The sequence below is a fragment of the Triticum aestivum genome, chromosome 5B, assembly GCF_018294505.1.
Source record: "Triticum aestivum cultivar Chinese Spring chromosome 5B, IWGSC CS RefSeq v2.1, whole genome shotgun sequence".
Taxonomy (NCBI): domain Eukaryota; kingdom Viridiplantae; phylum Streptophyta; class Magnoliopsida; order Poales; family Poaceae; genus Triticum; species Triticum aestivum.
This window is the reverse complement of record NC_057807.1, coordinates 438,376,359-438,395,110: the sequence shown is the minus strand read 5'-3', so window position 1 is coordinate 438,395,110 and position 18,752 is coordinate 438,376,359.

Below are 18,752 nucleotides of genomic sequence, written 5' to 3'. Positions count from 1 at the left end.
CGAAAGGCCTCTCTGTCGCGGCCACGGGGTGCCCGATCGGCCGCATCATACGTTGGTGATGTAGGTTTAGTTGCTTCCTCCTCTAGTTGGGGTAGCAGCCTGCGCTTTCGGTAGCTCTTGGAGGGGCGTTCGAGTTTGTACTCTTCGGCAGCGAGGACTTCCGTCCATCTGTCGGCTAGCAAGTCTTGGTCAGCTCTAAGCTGCTGCTGCTTTCTCTTGAGGCTGTTTGCCGTGGCCATGAGCCTACGTTTGAAACGCTCTTGTTCGACGGGGTTCTCAGGCACGACAAATTCGTCGTCGTCGAGGCTTGCTTCGTCTTCGGAGGGAGGCATGTAATTATCGTCCTCGACCTCTCTGTCTGCTGCTCTCTCATGAGGGCTGGCTTCTCCATCCTCCTACGCTGAATTCTGCTGGAGGGGGTTGTCTTCGGCACTATCCGGGGTGTTATTGTTTCCGGTGTCGGACTCGCCGTTTTTGCTTTGGTGGGATTTAGAGCGGCGCCGCTAACGCCGTCACTTAGGCTGTTTCTTGGAGGGGTCATCCTCTGTTGTTCCATCGCCATCCCCTTCTTTTGGGGTGTCCACCATGTATATGTCGTATGAAGAGGTGGCTTTACAGTGCCCTATAGGCGCTGGTTCTTGGTCGTCTCCTTCATCGGCGTCCATACTGTCGACGTCTTCAGAGTCGAAGTCGAGCATGTCGATTAAATCGTCGATAGTGGCTACGAAGTGGGTGGTGGGTGGGTTTCGAATTTCTTCGTCGTCCGCATCCCAACCTTGCTGACCATAGTCCGGCCAGGGCTCTCCTGATAAAGAGAGAGACTCTAGTTAATTCAGGATGTCACCAAAGGGCGAGTGTTGAAAGATGTTCGCGGCTGTGAACTCCATGATCGGAGCCCAATTGGGTTTGATCGGGAGGGGTGCGGAAGATTTGGAGTCCAGAACGGAGTCCGACACCCTGGAGTCACGAGCTTCGCGAAGGACAAGATTGGTGTTCGGCTCGATCGCCGTAGAGATTGCAGCCCCCGAGGCGGCGTCCAGCCACCCGTCCTCGACCGACGCAGTCGGCTCCGAGCTAAGGGTCGGAGCGGACACCTGAGCGGCGCTTTGGGCACTGTCCGGCGGCAGAGGTAGATCATGCCCATCGTGACAATGGGGCACGCTCGGTTGTGGCTCGAATCTGTCGAAGATCAAGTCTCCGCGGACGTCAGCTGTGTAGTTTAAACTTCCAAATCTGACCTGATGGCCAGGGGCGTAGCTTTCGATCTGCTCCAGATGGCCAAGTGAATTGGCCCGCAATGCAAAGCCACCGAATACGTAGATCTGTCCGGGGAGAAAATTCTCACCCTGGACCGCGTCGTGGTTGATGATCAAAGAAGCCATCGGGCCTAAAGGTGACGACACAGAGGAACTCTCAATGAAAGCACCAATGTCGGTCTCAAAACCGGGGGATCTCGTGTAGGGGGTCCCGAACTGTGCGTCTAGGCAGATGGTAACAGGAGACATGGGACACGATGTTTTTACCCAGGTTCGGTCCCTCTCGATGGAGGTAAAACCCTACTCCTGCTTGATTAATATTGATGATATGGGTAGTACAAGAGTTGATCTACCACGAGATCAGAGAGGCTAAACCCTAGAAGCTAGCCTATGGTATGATTGTTGTTCGTCCTACGGACTAAAACTCTCTGGTTTATATAGACACTGGAGTTAGGGTTACACAGAGTCGGTTACAATGGGAGGAGATCTACATATCGTATCGCCAATCTTGCCTTCCACGCCAAGGGAAGTCCCATCCAGACACGGGACGAAGTCTTCAATCTTGTATCTTCATAGTCCGAGAGTCCGGCCAAAGGTCATAGTCCGGTCATCCGGACACCCCCTAATCCAGGACTCCCTCAAGTGTCAACTTTAGATCCCACATATTTGGAGTGTGTTCAATCTTATGAAATTTTTGATAAAAGTGGGTTTGGAGAGGTCATGAGTTTAGTTAATGTTAATCCCACTATTTTGGAAGAGTGTTAACTTTGCATGCATGTGGGTCATGTTGATAATATGTTATGTGATAGATTTATTGTTGAATTTTCTTATGATCATACATGTAATTATTATGAGAGAGGAAAATATGGTTGTAGGAATTTTCATGTTACAAAATTACCTCTCTTCATGTTGAGATTACTATCGTCTATTTCTTCTTCCTTGCATATGCTAGTTTTTGCTTGCCTTGATAATTTGTTTGCTTATAAAATGCCTATGCATAGGAAGTAAGTTAGACATAGATGTGTTTGTTACATGTTTTATGATGCTCTCGTTGTGCTTCAATTCTTCTCTTTTTTGTGAGCATCATTGAAATTATTAATGCCTAGCTAAAAGGCTTTAAAGAAAAGCGCTTCTTGGGAGACAACCTAATAAATTTTTTTCCTGTTTTTAAATAAATAAATCCTCTAGCCTCTGGTTGGATGTGCTTTGTGTTTTCATTAGTGTTGGTGCCAAGTAAGATCTTTGGGATGGCTTACAATGATAGTTGATTTGATCTTGCTGAAAAACAGAAACTTTTGCGCCCAGGAAAATATTTTTTTTATAGAAGTGTGCTTTTGATCTGATTATTTTTGCACAAGATCGGTACACAAATTGCGCAGGTTATCCTAATATTTCAAAAGTTTTGGAGTTACAGAAGTATTCGAGAGTTACAGATTGCTACAGACTATTCTGTTTTCTATGTGTTGTTTGCTTAGTTTGATTAATCCATGGGTAGTATCGAGGGGTATGAATCATGGAAAAGTTGGAATACAATATATATTACACCAATATAAATAAAGAATGAGTTCACGACAGTACCAAAAGTGGTGATTTATTTCCTTATACTAAAGGATCTCATAAGATTACCTGTTGAGTTTTGTGTTGTGAAGTTTTCATGTTTTGGGTAAGGATTTGATGGACTATGGAATAAGGAGTGGCAAGAGCCTAAGCTTAGGTATGACCAAGGCACCCCAAGGTAATATTCAAGGACAACCAAGAGCCTAAGCTTGGGGATGCCCCAGAAGGCATCCCCTCTTTTGTCTTCGTCTATCGGTAACTTTACTTGAGGCTATAATTTTATTCACCACATGATATGTGTTTTGCTTGGAGCATCTTGTATGATATGAGTCTTTACTTTTTAGTTTGCCACAATCATCCTTGCTATACACACCTTTTGAGAGGGACACGCATGAATCATGATTTATTAGAATACTCTACGTGCTTCACTTATATCTTTTTAGAGCACGGCGGTGGCCTTATTTTATAGAAATTGTTAAACTCTAACACTTCACTTATATTATTTTTAGAGTCTCTCTAAACAGCATGGTAATTTGCTTTGGTTATGAATGTCCTAATATGATGGGCATCCAAGGGGGATATAATAAAAACTTTCATATAAAGTGCATTGAATACTATGAGAAGTTTGATTCCTTATGATCGTTTTGAGATATGAGGATGGTAATATTAGAATCATGCTAGTGGAGTAATTGTGTATTGTAGAAATACTTGTGTTGAGGTTTGTGATTCCCGTAGCATGCACGCATGGTGAACCGTTATGTAGCAAAGTTGGAGCATGATTTATTTATTTATTGTCTTCCGTATGAATGGCGGTCAGGGATGAGCGATGGTCTTTTCCTACCAATCTATCCCCCTGGGAGCATGCGCGTAGTACTTTGTTTTGATAGATAATAGATTTTTGCAATAAGTATGTGAGTTTTTATGACTAATGTCGAGTCCATGGATTATACGCACTCTCACCCTTCCACCATTGCTAGCCTCTCTAGTACCGCGCAACTTTCGCCGGTACCATACACCCACCATATACCTTCCTCAAAACAGCCATGATACCTACCTATTATGGTATTTCCATAGCCATTCTGAGATATATTGCTATGCAACTTTCCATCATTCCGTTTAATACGACACGCTTCATCATTGTTATATTGCTTTGCATGATCATGTAGTTGACATCGTATTTGTGGCAAAACCACTGTTCATAATTTTCATACATGTCACTCTTGAGTCATTGCACATCCCGGTACACCGCTGGAGGCATTCATATAGAGTAATATTTTTTTCTAAGTATCGAGTTGTAAGTAAATAAAAGGGTGATGATCATCATTATTAGAACATTATCCCATGTGAGAAAATAAAAAAGAGAGTCCAATGAAGGCTAAATAAAAAAAAGAGGCCAAAGAAGAAATTGAAAAAAAATGAAATGAGAGAAAAAGAGAGAAAGGGCAATGTTACTATCCTTTTGCCACACTTGTGCTTCAAAGTAGCACGATGATCTTCATGATAGAGAGTCTCCTATTTTGTCACTTTCATATACTAGTGGGAATTTTTCATTATAGAACTTGGCTTGTATATTCCAACGATGGGCTTCCTCACATGCCCTAGGTCTTCATGAGCAAGCAAGTTGTATGCACACCCACTTAGTTTCTTTTTGAGCTTTCATAAAATTATATCTCTAGTGCATCCGTTGCATGGCAATGCCTACTCACTCACATTGATATCTATTGATGGGCATCTCCATAGCCCGTTGATACACCTAGTTGACGTGAGACTATCTTCTTCTTTTTGTCTTCTCCACCACCACCATATTATATTCCACCTATAGCGATATGTCCATAACACACGCTCATGTATTGCGTGAAAGTTGAAAAGGTTTGAGAACATCAAAAGTATCAACCAATTGCTTGGCTTGTCTTCGAGGTTGTGCATGATTTGAATAGTTTTTGTGATGAATATTTTTTGTGATGAATATATGATTTTGTAGGGATAGCTTTCTTTGGCCATGTTATTTTGAGAAGACATGATTGCTTTATTAGTATGCTTGAAGTATTATCATTTTTATGTCAATATTAAACTTTTGTTTTGAATCTTATGGATCTGAACATTCATGACACAAAAAAGAAAATTACATGGATAAATATGATAGGTAGCATTCCACATCAAAAATTCTATTTTTATCATTTACCTACTCGAGGACGAGCATGAATTAAGCTTGGGTATGCTTGATACGTCTCCAACGTATCTATAATTATTGTTCCATGCTATTAGACTATTTGTTTTGGATGTTTTATATGCCTTAATATGCTATTTAATATTATTTTAGGGACTAACCTATTAACCTAGAGCTTAGTGCCAATTTCTGTTTTTCCTTCTTTTTGAGCCTCGCAGAAAAGGAATACCCAACGGAATACCTTCGCAATAATTTTTCTTCAACCAAAAGACACCCAGGAGACTTGGAGTGCAAGTCATAAGATGGTCTCTCTCAAGCAACCCTGCAACCAAATAGCAAAGAGTCTCTTGTATCCCCAAAACACCCAATACAATGGCAAATTGTATAGGTGCACTAGTTCAGCGAAGAGATGGTGATACAAGTGAAATATGGATGGTAGATAAAGGTATTTGTAATCTGAAATTATAAAAACAGCAAGGTAACTAATGATAAAAGTGAGTGTAAACGGTATTGCTATGGTAGGAAACAAGGCCTAAGGTTCATACTTTCACTAGTGCAAGTTCTCTCAACAATAATAACATAGATAGATCATATAACAATCCCTCAACATGCAACAAAGAGTCACTCCAAAGCCACAAATGAAGATATTATGGTAGGGTACGAAACCACCTCAAAGTTATTCTTTCGGATCAATCTATTCAAGAGATCGTACTTGAATAACACCTTAAGACACAAATCAACCAAAACCCTAATGTCACCTAGATACTCCATTGTCACCTCAAGTATCCGTGGGCATGATTATACGATATGCATCACACAATGTCAGATTCATCTATTCAACCAACACAAAGTACTTCAAAGAGTGCCCCAAAGTTTCTACCGGAGAGTCAAGACGAAAATGTGTGCCAACCCCTATGCATAGGTTCATGGGCGGAACCCGCAAGTTGATCACCAAAACATACATCAAGTGGCACATGATATCCCATTGTCACCACAGATAAGCACGACAAGACATACATCAAGTGTTCTCAAATCATTAAAGACTCAATCCGATAAGATAACTTCAAGAGGAAAACTCAATTCATCACAAGAGAGTAGAGGGGGAGAAACATCATAAGATCCAACTACAATAGCAAAGCTCGGGATACATCAAGATCGTGCCATAGAGGGAACACGAGAGAGAACACAAAAGAGAGAGATCAAACACATAGCTACTGGTACATGCCCTCAGCCCCGAGGGTGAACTACTCCCTCCTCGTCATGGAGAGCGCCGGGATGATGAAGATGGCCACCGGTGAGGGATCCCCCCCTCCGGCAGGGTGGCGAAACGGGCTCCCGAGTGGTTTTTGGTGGCTACAAAGGCTTGCGGCAGCGGAACTCCCGATCTATCTTCTCCCTCGATGTTTTAGAGTATATGGGACTATATAGGTGAAAGAAGTCGGTGGGGGGGGGGGTGCTCGAGGGGCCCACGAGACAGGGGGCGCGCCCAGGGAAAGTGGGCGCGCCCTCTTATCTCCTGGCTTCCTCTAAGCTCCCCTGGCTTGAACTCCAAGTCTCCCGGATGATATTCTTCCAAAAAATCACGCCGCCGAAGGTTTCGTTCCGTTTGGACTCCATTTGATATTCCTTTCCTTCGAATACTGAAATAGGCAATAAAACAGCAATATGGGCTGGGCCTCCGGTTAATAGGTTAGTCCCAAAAGTAATATAAAAGTGTATAATAAAGCCCGTAATCATTCAAAACAGATAATAAAATAGCATGAATGCTTCATAAATTATAGATACGTTGGAGACGTATCAGCATCCCCAAGCTTAATTCCTGCTCGTCCTCGAGTAGGTAAATGATAAAAGAAAGAATTTATGAAGTGTGAATGCTAGCAGGTGCAAAAGTTTGATCAATGATAATTTCAATCACCTTTTCTAGCATGTTTATATGTCATAACAGTAGTTCATCTCATAAAACTTTTCATGATAAAGTAACAAGCTATTCACATGTCAAAGCATAGACCATAAACTTTCTTGAAAACTAGCAAACTTCATTCTTAGTCATCAAACAATTGCAATTCATTCTATTTTCAGGAAGGGTCCATGTCAGAGTTTTGATTCAGCAAACTCCACATACTCAACTATCATATAGTCTTCCACAATTGCTAACACTCACGTGATATTAATGGGTCCAAAGTTTTAATCGAACACAGAGAAAGATAGGGGCTTATAATGTTGCCTCCAAACGTATTCACCTTTGGGTGAACTCAACTATTCGTACAGATCAGATAATTTGGAGTGAACAATTAATAAGCAAGCTATCATTCATACTGCTGTCACATAATGAACCAGGTATGTATGCAAGTACAGTGATACGGTACTAACAAGAGCAAAGAAGTGGGCAGCATATTTGCGATATCCTGTCGTTCTTTTCAAACCGGAATTCTTCTTTGAGCAGATTTCCTGCAAAAAAGATTTGTAAGGCACATGCGGAAAAGTGGAAGTTCAAATTGTCATGCGATATCATAGACAGTACCTCATCCTGGGAATGATACCAGCGCATAACAAGGTTTTTCCATTCAATGTCTTCTAAATTTAGCACAGGAGACTTCACCGGAAATTCGTTTATAGACTTGCCATCAAAGTGTGATTTCCTCAGGTAACAGCGATACTGCTGCAATGCTTCCTTGAAAAGCGTAGGCAAGCTTTGCTCATCATGACTATCTAGATTGACTCTTGCCTACTTACAACAATGTAATGTAAATCATTGATGTGTTCAATCCACAGAAAACAGGAAAATAATCACCATGAATAATAGCACTTACACGTAAGTCGGACAGGAAGATGTGAAAATGGTGTTTTTCTTCACTACAATCTTCCCATCATGGGAATATATGCACGTAGTCCCTAACAACATTGAAAGCATTATCTTTTAAACTGGGAATAACTAGAATGTGGTTCCAATCTGCAGGAATTGGTCGTCTCTGCAGTTGGGATAGGTCTTCGGCCGATGGACTTGCTGTACTTTTTGCTGGAGTGGGATTTTTCTGTGGTACAGCTGGTGCTATGGCAACTGAAATCGGCATACGTTTTGCTGGAGTGTAGGTCCTGTGTCGTGGGGCTAGTGGTGTGGCCAGTGAAGTATGGGTACAATCTGCTGGAGTTGGCCCTACATTTTGTGTCACTGGTTGTACAACCAATATAAGTGGGGTGCTGTCTGATTTCTCCGGCACAACCACATTTTTTTCAAGGACTTTGCTGGTGCTCCTTCGGGTTCGGCAATCACCCTCTTCCATTTTGATGTTCGATGCACAAGAACAACATTTGAGTGAAAAAACATGGTATGATGACAGATGGAATATGTATTGATAATAGATGGGCATGGCATCTCGACATATATGATGAGTAAACTAAGCAGATGGCGGTGCAACAAAGTAGAAGAAATGCAAGACAACATATGCAAGATATGTGTGTCGGTGTCAATACCGGCGGATCTCGGGTAGGGGGTCCCGAACTGTGCGTGTAAGGTTGATGGTAACAGGAGGCGGGGGACACGATGTTTACCCAGGTTCGGGCCCTCTCTATGGAGGTAATACCTTACTTCCTGCTTGATTGATCTTGATGAATATGAGTATTACAAGAGTTGATCTACCATGAGATCGTAATGGCTAAAACCCTAGAATTCTAGCCTGTATGATTATGATTGCCTCTACGGACTAAGCCCTCCAGTTTATATGGACACCGGAGGGGACTAGGGTTGTACAAATTCGGTTACAAAGAAAGGAATCTTCATATCCAGGCACCAAGCCTGCCTTCCACGCCAAGGAGAGTCCCATCCGGACACGGGAAAGAGTCTTCGGTCTTGTATCTTCACAACCCAACAGTCCGGCACATGCTACATAGTCCGGCTGTCCGAGGACCCCTTAATCCAGGACTCCCTCAACACGCAATCAATAAAACCTTGCCAAATTAGAACAGGCACCTTGATGGGTGAACAGGACAAACCATCTGTCTTTGACTCCTTGAGGTTAGAATAGTCATCATGATTATATTCTGAACAAGAATCTACAGGTGGGAAGCGTATGAGTTTCATTGCATCCAGAATGGCACTCAATGCCTTGGTGCCAATTTTGCAAGTCCTTGCAGTGTTCCACAATATTCTTCTGATGCACGGATTCTGATATTCACTGTAATTACGTATAATATCTGAGAACCATGAAAACATAAATAGTAGTGAGATTATCTTTGTAATGCAGAGGATATTCTAATATAGGGGCGCCCCTGTAAACACTTGTGTGCTATCACTGGATTCTGATGAGAGAGCTCATGTGTGCTGTAATATGGTGCGTGCATTAATATAATCTAGCACAAGTACACAAAAATAGGCTCCAGAAGTAAGGATAGTTGGCAGATGATAGGTTCGTAATATACTGTATAGAAAGTTTATTGCCAAACCATGATAACAAGAGCACACAACAACTAGGCAGATCATAGTGTACATAAAAGGGGTACACCATAACCACGATATATAAATCGGGAAAGTGGAACTGGCTTGAAAAATACGGTGTTGTATTGCCGCTAGTAATTGAAAGCCTATCGATCACGTACAGGCCAGCTCTATCAGCTGTTGACTATAGATGTCCCTGCTCCCCTTCCTAACAAGGAACATACTGTACGTACTAAATATAGAATAAAAGAGGAACATGTTAAAGAACAGAAGAGGAAGCATATTCTTGAGGTTCAGCTTCATTGCATACAATGTTGGTTGCCCACTCATGATGAATCACAGCGCCCAAAGAAATGCAATTCCATGTTGTCTCTCTATATGTGGCAATTTTGAACAAGAGTCATTAGGATCATATTCTGAACACAAGTCAACAGATGGGGAGCGTATGAGTTTCATTGCATCCAAAATGGCACTCAATGCCTTGGTGCTAATTTTGTAAGTCATTGCAGTGTTTAGCTTCAAGAGTGGACTGCTGCTAGTGCGACACAAAGCAACTACACAGATCATAGTGTAGATATAAAGGGAAAACCTTAAGCATCAAAGTAAAATCAGCAAAGTGGAACTTGCTGGAATATATGTGCTAGTACTGCCGGTACAGCTAGAAAGGCTTCGGATACCAGATATATTCGACTCAAGGTGCGGTACTATTAATATCAGTGTAACTCTCAAAGGTGACATAGCTCCCCGCATTTCCTTGCTATTCTTATAGGATTCAAGTGGGCAGGCCACTACAAATCCTATTCCTATGTTTACAAAATCCTACGAATCAAAGAGGTCCGAAGAGTTCAAAGTGTACATCACAACCGACCGTATAGACCTCTACACTGCAAATGTCCCTGCTCATCTTCACTAGAAGGAACATAATGTACAATTATCATACTCCCTCCGTTCCAAAATATAAGTCTTTGTAGATATTTCCACTATGGATCGCAAACATATGTATCCAGATACATTTTAGAGTGTAGATTCACTCATTTTGCTCCATATGTAGTCCATGGTGGAACCTATACAAAGGCTTGTATTTAGGAACAGAGAGAGTACTTATTAAAGAAGAACGTAAGAGGAACATGCTAAAGAAGAGCAAGCAGATTTTGGATACTAAAATGTGCATTGCGCAGTGTCCACACATGATGAACTAGAGTGCATTAAGAATGCAACTTCCTGCTGTCTCTCTATATGTGGTGCACGTTCTTTTTGAAAGTAAAGTAGGAACATTAGCTGACCAATTAAACATTATCTATTTTTACTAATATCAGCATCATATCAGATTCGTATTTGAGCAACAAGTTTGGAATTACGAGTGGCACGTTGTTTAGCTTGATGGATTCAGGAGCAGTGCTAAGTAGGTACGATGATGGTACTGAATATAAAGGCATGTCTGCATGCAAGTCACGTGACTTTTGTCATTTGGGTCGGTCGACCATTTCAGGCAGTTGGATGAAGATCCTACGTCTCCTAACCCTTCTTCTTCCTTGTCTCTGATTCTTCCCATACAGAACACCGCACGGGTCGCCGGCCAGACCATCAGCCCCCACCGCCTGGGTTCCTCCGCCACCCCCACCCCACCCCCACCCCCACCCTACCCGCGTCTAGTTTTCTTCATTCGGTGAGGCCCCACCACCACCCCCCACAACCATCATCCCCACCCACGTCGAGTTTTCTTTGTTTGGGGAGGCCCCACCACCGCCCCCACAACCACCATCTCCACCCGAGCCCCTTCCTTCGCACCGGCGAGCTCTGAAAAATCGACTGACCCAATTTTGAAATTTAGTCTACCATGATTTAACTAGTGTGGAATATAAAAGGGGAAAACCATAAACATTGGGAGTATAGTGTTGCGTGTGCCATGGCGTATCTGAAGGTGCAAACCGGACAAGGGAAACTTTGCAGCCAATGTTTGATTTCAACTAGCAAGTAACTGATGGACAAGAAATCAGTGTAAAGCAGTGGTGATCTATTTTCTTGCTGCGATAAATAAGTTGAGCAGATACGATAGAGTACCGCCTCTGGTGCGGTGCCGTGTGTGCATCTGCTGAGAATTTGACGGTGCTGCATTAGCGATGGCTGTCAGTGGCGTGGAAGTAGATCTAGAAGGGTAGACGGTGGCGGCAGGGCGCGGTGGACGAGATGGTCGTAGGAGCGGCACCGACAAGGTGGATGACGGCGGGGATGAAGCGAGAGGACGGGATGCAAGGATCCCGGTCCGAAGCCGTGGATGAGAGAGGTCGATCTCTTGTAATGGACGGCAACGTCGGGGTATCAGCTCCGGCATGGTGGAGGAGGACGGCGGTGGATGGGGTTGCAGACGAAGGAGGCTGGGTGGAGAGGGTGTTTTGGCGCCCACGGAGTACGAATGGGTAAATGGAGGTAGAGAGGAAGGGGGAACCATGTCTTCAGGGTGCACTTGTCTCAAATGCGAGGAAATTTACAAACTTAGCCCCCGTTTCACATTTCTTACATCACAGCAATATTAGTCAGTTGGGCGTATGACGGTAATCTCGCATACACCGAATATTTGCCAACGAGAGTTTGTTTTTGGCGCCCGTCGTGTATGAATCGGGGAGGGCGTCGATTTCGGCTGAAGAGACACTATGTTTTGGTGCACGCCGTGTATGAATCTGGGTGAGAGGCGGTTATGTCATGGTTGAGTGAAATTACAAACCTACTATTGGAGAACGTAGTAATTTCAAAAATTTCCCTACGCACACGCAAGATCATGGTGATGACATAGCAACGAGAGGGGAGAGTGTTGTCCATGTACCCTCGTAGACCGTAAGCGGAAGCGTTATGCCAACGCGGTTGATGTAGTCGTACGTCTTCACGATCTGACCGATCCAAGCACCGAACGTACGGCACCTCCGAGTTCAGCACACGTTCAGCTCGATGACGATCCCTGGGCTCCGATCCAGCAAAGCTTCGGGGATGAGTTCCGTCAGCACGACGGCGTGGTGAAGATGATGATGTTCTACCGGCGCAGGGCTTCGCCTAAACTCCGCGACGATATGACCGAGGTGGAATATGGTGGAGGGGGGGACTGCACACGGCAAAGGAACGATCCGTAGATCAACTTGTGTGTTATGGGGTGGCCCCCTGCCCCCGTATATAAAGGAGGGAGGGGGAGGTGCGGCCGGCCCCCTTGGGGTGCGCCTGGAGGAGTCCTACTCCCACCGGGAGTAGGACTCCCCCCTCTTGCCTTGGTGGAGAAGGAACTGGGGGAGGGGAAAGAGGAAAGGGGGGCGTGTCGGGGAAACTGATCCACGAACACCTATGGGGCTGGCGGACCGGGCCCCTTTCGGTTCGGCGGGGGGCGGAGGTCGCACGAAGAGCAGATCGAGGCGAGGCACACGAGCAGTTTACCCAGCTTCGGAGCTCTCCGGAGAGATAACACTCCTACTGCTACTTGTCTGGTTGTATTATCTGGTGTTCTTGCTCTCGAGCGAGAGAGTGTGATGTTTTCTAGGCTACGAATGAATCGAAGTAAACTGTCTGAACCCCTTCTACGTTGCGCATGGGCCTCCTTTTATACGGTAAAGGGGTCACCGACAGGTGGCAACGCAGAGGAGGGTAAAAACATAAAAAGCGAGGTAGTCGATACAGTTGCTTGTACAGTGCACCCTACCTAACCCTGATGGCAGGGGACAAGGGCATTAAATGCTCGTCTGAGTCGCCCGAACAGTGCAGAAAAGGACCGTTAGGGGCGCCACCGTTCGCCACGATGGCGATCTTGTCAGCTTCACATGCCACTGCGCACCGCTGGCTGCACAGCCTCCCCCCACGCGCGCCCAGAGAGCCCCCCAGAGCGACACGTTGGTGGATGCGCTGTAGCATGGGTGCAGAGTGGCCGCCTGCCACGGCAAGCGCCTTGCCGTTGTTGTTATCTCACCGGGTCCAGAAGCTCGTCGCTCACCGGGCCTCGGTGTACCTTGTTTAGTCTTCCCGGCAAGCTCCTCTTGCCGGGGCCTTGTTGCCTTGCCGGAGCACGTGGCGCGCCGCGGCAAGTTCCTTGGAGCGCCTTGGTTGGCCTTCCCGGCAAGCTCCTCTTGCCGGGGTCTTGTCTCCTTAGCTTAAATACTTTCTTCTTGGATGGCTCCAAGGGAACCTTGGGGGATCTTGGCGTTCGCCCGGCAAGCCTTTGCCGCGGGGTGCTGCAACTGCCCGTGCACAAGTTCGGGGTACTAGGGTACCCCTATTCTAGTACACCGACAGGAGCCCCCGGGCCTGGGCCAGACACGGTGCCGAGCGCTGTTGGGCCAGGCCCAAGACAGGGCACGGGCACACGTGGGCTGGGCCACGCCAAATCTTGTTCCGTATCCACCGCGCTCTCCCATAACGGCACGCGTTGAATGTGGCATCGTGGGAGAGATCGTGGGTGGTTGTTTAAGCGGAAGGCCGAAACGTCCGCCCCGTCCCTCTTTATAAGCAGAGGAAACAGAGGCAGTTCGTTCCCCCTCGCTGGTTGCTGCTACTCCTTCTTCACAAACTCCGCCGCTCCCCCCTTCTTCTCGAAGCCGAGAGAGCAGCGCTCCGCCCCCCCCATTGCCACCAGCATCACCACGCCGTCGATCTTCCCCACCACCTTCGCCATGGCCCCGAAATCCGGCAAGGGAAAGGGTGTGAAGTCGGCCGAGGCGCAGCGGCTCGCGGCGCTGCGGAAGGAGCGGGCGATCTTCACCCCCCAGCTCGGCGTGCATGAGCTGAGGGAGTACTTCTACCTCTTTTGGGCGACGGAGACGCGTGCGCATCCGCGCATGAGGGTACTCCCGGCCGCTGCCTCGGAGTTGGCTCCAAATGGGTACCCGTTCTTCCCGCTATTCTTCTATTGGAGGCTCTGCCCGCCCTTCTCGGAGTTCTTTTGTGACATTATGAACACATATGGCTTCCGCCTCCTTGACTTCACCCCCAATGCTGTCCTGACCATGGCAGTTTTCGCACACTTGTGCGAAAACTTTGTCGGAGTCCACCCTAGTGTTGCCCTTTTTCGCCACTTCTTCATACCTCGGGTAGAGAGAGGAGAGCCGCTTGCTGGAGGGATTGCCTGGGTCTCGAGAGTCGGCAAGAAAGAGGCGTACTTGGAGGGTGAGCTCCGCAGCAAGTGGGAGGAGTGGAGAGTGGAGTGGTGCTGGATCGTTGAGGAGAATCCGCAGCCCTTCACCGCCGTGCGCCAAACTCCCATAGTGCGCGGCAATGACTGGAGCAACGTGGCCCCGGAAGACGAGAGGCTGAAGATCGCCATCACTAGGATTCTTTGCCTCAGGCTTGCCGGGCTCACCGTACGTGCTGTCGGGGCAGATTTCCTCCGCCGCCGCATTGCCCCCTGCAGGAGAGGGGGAGGCCCGCTTGGGAATTCAAGAATTCGGCGGACATCATGAGGCTGCGGCCGGGCCTCAACTACAACTTCACCGTCTTGGAGTTGGACGCAATGCTCTTGGAATTATTCAAACGCGACCCCCAGCACCCATTCACACTGCCGAGGGGCGTAGTTCCTTTGTGCAATAACTCTTCGCTTGACCGGATCCGCGCTATGATGCCGTTGTGCGATCCACACGGCATCGTCCCAACTTGGCAAGAGCCTGCGGATGACGTTGTGCGAGCGTTCTTCGACACCTTGGAGGAAGTGCCGGTCCACGCTGACAAGCAGAAGAGCCTCACCCGTGACACCACCGACGAGGAGCTGCAGCTCATCGCTACTAGGGCGGAAGAGGCTGCGGCCGCAGCTGCTGCGGGTGTGTTTCGGTTTACTATGGAGGAGGCGGAGGCTGCAGAGGCGGCAAACCTTGCCGAACGCGCGGAGTTCATGGGCGAGGAGGAGGCTGCCGGTTCCGAAGCCGAGCCGAGCGAGGCCGGCGAGGAGGAGGCTGAGCCTTCAGAGAACTTGCCGCAGGCGGAGCCCCCGGCCCCGCCAAGGAGGCGCCTTCGCAGGGCCAGGGACGCAGCGGGGCGGCAGCCGGCTCCATAGCCACCGAGCCGTGCGACGCGCTCTACCGCGGCAAGCAATGTTGCCGCGGGAGCGCCTCACGTGTCAGGACCCCGACTCGATGTCACATCGATCTAGCCGGTAACACCTCATATAACTTTGCGGCCTCACGCACGGTATCCCCACGGGTGTCGCCTTACCTTTGCCCGGGACCGTTTGCGCCTTTTGGCTCACGTATATGATAGTGTCGCTAGCATCCATATGATAAGGAGCCCGGGCTGACATGACTAGTCGTAAACCCAAAGTGGCACAGACTTACAGGGACAGGCATCCATGACCCAGCTTCGAACGTGTCGGTCATCAGCAAGTGGGTCCGGGCTGTAGCACTGGGCTAGCAGGACTCCGGTAAACCGGGCTATAGCGGGCTAACAGGACTCCGGTACTCAATGCGTGACATTTCCCCGAAGGGACAGACACAGGAACGAAGAAGGACACATGCCGGCCAGCCTAAGTGTTCCAGAGCAGTAGCAAGCTACCATGGCTCAGCGGTAACACTAGGAGACATTTCCCGGTAAGAGAGGCTACTAAAGATAAACAACTAGATAGTCAGATCCCACACATACCAAGCATTTCAATCATACACACAATATGCTCGATATGTGCAAATACAACGAAGCATCACAACATGACTCTACGACACAAGTACTTATTTAAGGCTCAGGGAGCCATACATAACATACACAAAGGTACGGGTCTCACGACCCAGCATTCAAGTCATACAGTCATACAAACCAGCAGCGGAAGTAACTTGTCTGAGTACAGACAACTAGTAAAATAAAAGAGGCTTGGAAAGCCTAGCTATACTACGTGGTCCTTCACAAGCTCAGGATCACCACCTGGGCCTTTAGCCTACTCGTTGATGTCAACGTCTACGTAGAACCCATCAGAAGGGGTTGCAGCGTCTTCTGTAAAATGTAAATTATAGCAACATGAGTACAAAGGTACTCAGCAAGACTTACATCAGATCCTACATACATGCATATTATCAAGAAGGGTTGGTGGAGTTATTGCAGCAAGCCAGCTTTGACTCTTGGCTAGGCTAACCTACGAGACTCCAACTTGAAATGGTTTTGCGCACACGAGTCCACTACTCACCACTTCAATACACTACCGAGGATCCACCTCCGTCTCCCTACGGAAGAGCCATCCTCGGCACTCACACTTATCTTGAGGCTTTTAGCAGTTTCCATTTACTTGTCTATGAACTGTATAGGCAACCAAGTAGTCCTTTACCGCGGACGCGGCTATTCGAATAGATCATGTTAACCCTGCAGGGGTGTACTTCTTCATACACGCTCTCACCACTTACCGTCGTTTACACGACATGTACTCGGCAACCTTCAAGCGGAAGCCCAACGTGGGTGTCGGCCATGACCTACCTAATCACCTAAGTCTCCAGTCCAGGTTTATCTCCTATCCAGGTTCCATCCGCAGGGAGTCTGGCCGAGGTTTCCCATACGGCCCCGAATGATGTGAACAGGGTTCCCGAGATACCTAACGGGTATTCGGTACACCGTGCCACGTACCTACCGCATCACAGCCCACCCCTACGGTTAGCGCTGTCCACGGCCTCCAGTAGGCTACAAACACCAGAAACTACTTGCAACTCCTGGACGGAGAACTAGGGTGAATAAGAAGCCGAGAGGGTCCATTGGTTTCGGGCCCAATGCATGGTAGTAGCTGATTCTTAAATCACACATACAGATCTCAGTGCTTAAGGTCGGCTTCAATGAAACAACCCACCATGTACTCCTACATGGCCTCTCATCGATACCTTTACCAAATCGTGTTCACCACACCACTCTCATTACCGACATAATCATTTCACTCTAGCCCATCACCCAGATGAACCAGACCTGACACGACTCTAAGCATAGCAGGCATAGCAAGGTAGGAACAACACATACATACGGCTCAATCAACTCCTACACATGCTAGTGGGTTTCATCTAGTTACTGTGGCAATGACAGGTCATGCAGAGGAAATGGGTTCAACTACCGTAACACACAGCAGTTTGAAACGCGCTGTCTTAATGCAGTAAAAGAGAGCAGGAGCGAGAACATGGGATTGTATCGATATGATCAAATGGTTGGTTGCTTGCCTGATGGTTCGATGCACTGATACGGTTCTTCGTTAGGGTAATCACGATACTCCTCGGAGACAGAACCTGTCGCAAGGGACACCGATACACAACCATCACCAAACAATGTGCAACAATATGATGCATGCATGAAACATGGCAATATGAGTGTGTTGGGCTAATGTAACTAAAACCAGAAGGGTTTGAACCAATTTGAATCAAAGATTCAAATTTCAAACTCAAACATGGCCTTTTAAAGTGCTTTTCCTTGTTCTGCATTAAACATCAAGTTAACTTGTTTAGTCATGCATGAAAATAGCACAGATGGATAGATTGGATTTTTCTGATCATTTTTCATATATAATTTGTCTGATTTGGAGTTACAGAATAAAAGTTATGAATTTTTGAAGTTTAAATTATATTCTGGAATTTCCTATATTAGAATAATTCCAGAAAATCATTAATGCGTCAGCCTGACGTCAGTGTGACGTCAGCAGGTCAACGGAACATGTCAGGGTCAAACCTGACAGTGGGTCCCGCATGTCAGGGTGATTATTTTAATTAAAACTAATCCTGTTTAATTAACAGGGCTGGGCCCCACCTGTCATTGACTCAGGGGAGTCAACCAGGGCCCACCCGTGGTCAAAGTCAATGCCAGCGGCACCGACGTTTAGCCGCCGGCGAGCCCGACGCGGCGGCGGGAGTGGGTTTGGCCGTTTCGGCCACCAAATGGGTCGCGGAGACCACCGGAGTGGAGCTGAGGACAAGCCGCAGCTCTTGGTGGAGTCCGTTGGGGTCGGGGTGGCCGGAGTTGGCGCCGGCGACGACTTTGGCGGCCACCGGGGTTCGGCCGAAGATGAACTTGGCGCTAGAGGGGTCGGTGAGGCTCGGGGAGTGGCTAGCTAGGTGCTGCGGGACTCGGTGAGTAAGATGGACACCAGCTTGTGGCCGGAGGGTGGCCGGAAGCACGTCGGCGACGAGATCCACGGTGGTGCGGGCGTGTGATCCTCGTGCGGTGGCTACACAGCTCGGGAATGAGAGAGGGAGGGTCGGAGGAGTAGCTAGGCTCACAGCGCTCCCGTAGAGGCCACCGGCGGGGTCGGGGACGAGCTGAGGCGGCGACGGCGTTGAAGGGGATCTCCGGCGACGGCGAGCTCGGGCGAGGTCGGTGCGGTGGTCTCGGGCCGCACGAGCACACGGGGCTCGGCTAGCTCGATGAAGTGGAC